The 1,570-nt window shown below is 40.8% G+C and overlaps 1 long non-coding RNA gene across 1 annotated transcript; it reads right to left on the reverse strand.

The window, feature by feature from the left end:
* Positions 1–484: 484 nt before the first annotated feature.
* LOC102201427 (uncharacterized) lies at positions 485–1,258 on the reverse strand. The gene is made up of 3 exons (XR_312604.2): positions 966–1,258; positions 789–812; positions 485–597 (listed from the first exon to the last, which is right to left on the reverse strand). It is a non-coding gene; the product is annotated as an uncharacterized LOC102201427 (long non-coding RNA).
* Between the last annotated feature and the right edge of the window lie 312 nt (positions 1,259–1,570).

Here is a 1,570-nt window from a genome sequence, read left to right on the forward strand (position 1 = left end):
GAAAAAACAAAAGTTGTATCCAAGATTGCCGACTTCTAATTGGTCACCATGGTCACCACTCATCTTGAGGAGTTTGCCCCCTCACATATACTAATGTGCCACAAACAGGACTTTAATATCACCAACCATCCCCATGTTATTACGGTGTATCCATATAAATGGCCCACCCTGTAGTTCTGCTATACGTCACACACACAGTTCCGATCAAAACTCTGCTTAGTTTCACTTTCTGTCTGCCACGCTTCCTGTTCTCTGCAAAAGCATGCGGTTTCCTGTAAGTACTCTGACATTGTACTCAAACTGGCGTTCTCCTACTCTGGCCTCTATAAAACAAAATAAACAGAATATAAGCACTAAGAATATATATTTATCTTGTAACAACGTTTTATATTGTAATTAGTGGTAGTACGTTTAATTAGACAGCAAAATATTTTAATGGTACAAATGTAGTAAATGAATTGTTAATGTTAATTTTACATACATAAATGCTGTTATATGTCCTCCCAAAATAGACAAAAGGTCTTAGCAGGGTAATCTGTGGAGAACTTCCATCATCTTCCGGAGAGCATTCAGTTCCAGATGTTGGGTAAAGAGGTCCTAAGAAGCAATTAGGTAGAACATGACAAAAAGATAGAAAAGGCCTATATGGTTAATATTCTGCAAACATAAATATGAAACATATTTCTCATAGGCTTTCAGTCTTTACTCCTCTATGAAATGTGAGGCTGATATAAACTGATGATAAAGCAATAAAAGTCAAATCTTTAGAGTTTTGAAAAGATACTTACTGACAGCCTGAGCAGTCACTACACCTGTACATGAAACAAAACACGGATAAATAAAATTATGACAAGTTTTCTAAGATTGTAAGATGTTATTTCTGATCCAAAAAATTTGAGTCATCACTTAGGCAAAAATAAACACACCATAAAATGGATTAAAGGAACATAAGTACAATTACTAACCTGTCATTCCCAAAAGCAGCACAAAAAACATTATTTGACCCACCATTCTGTCAAATCGGTTCTCTAGCATATCGACACTATCTCTCCACACCGTTACCTATTCCATACGTACGGGGAAAGACCCCCCTTGGTCGTGGCGTGTGGATATTTCTTTAAGCCACTCCGGCACGCCCGGCTACACTCCACAGCTTACGTATAAAACAGATGACCGGTGACCATTTGATCTCCACTTCTGTTGTATGTGTGTGCGAGTGCCTTGAGAGTGCTGTATGCATGTGCGTCTGTCAGGAGCATGCTGCCTCTCCCCTGATAGTAGTGATGTGTCGGTCGCGAACAAAACGGCTCTTAGAGCCGGTTCTTTTACGTGAACGACGCGAGCCGGCTCGTGGATTTTTTTTTCTCTCTCACCCTCTCTCTCACCCTTTTTTTCCGCTTCACTCCGCACGCGGGCCTTGTGCTTTGCGCTGAGAAGAGGGGGGAGGGGCAGTAGTTACACTTTCAGTAGCACAGGAACAGAGTGGGAAGGAGAGAGAGAGAAAGAGAGCCAGGGACAACAACGTCACATTAGAAAGGTATAGTAATCATCCACAACTATTTTCAGTTGC

The sequence above is a fragment of the Pundamilia nyererei genome, unplaced genomic scaffold, assembly GCF_000239375.1.
Source record: "Pundamilia nyererei isolate P.nyererei 1_Seehausen unplaced genomic scaffold, PunNye1.0 scaffold03319, whole genome shotgun sequence".
Lineage (NCBI taxonomy): Eukaryota > Metazoa > Chordata > Actinopteri > Cichliformes > Cichlidae > Pundamilia > Pundamilia nyererei.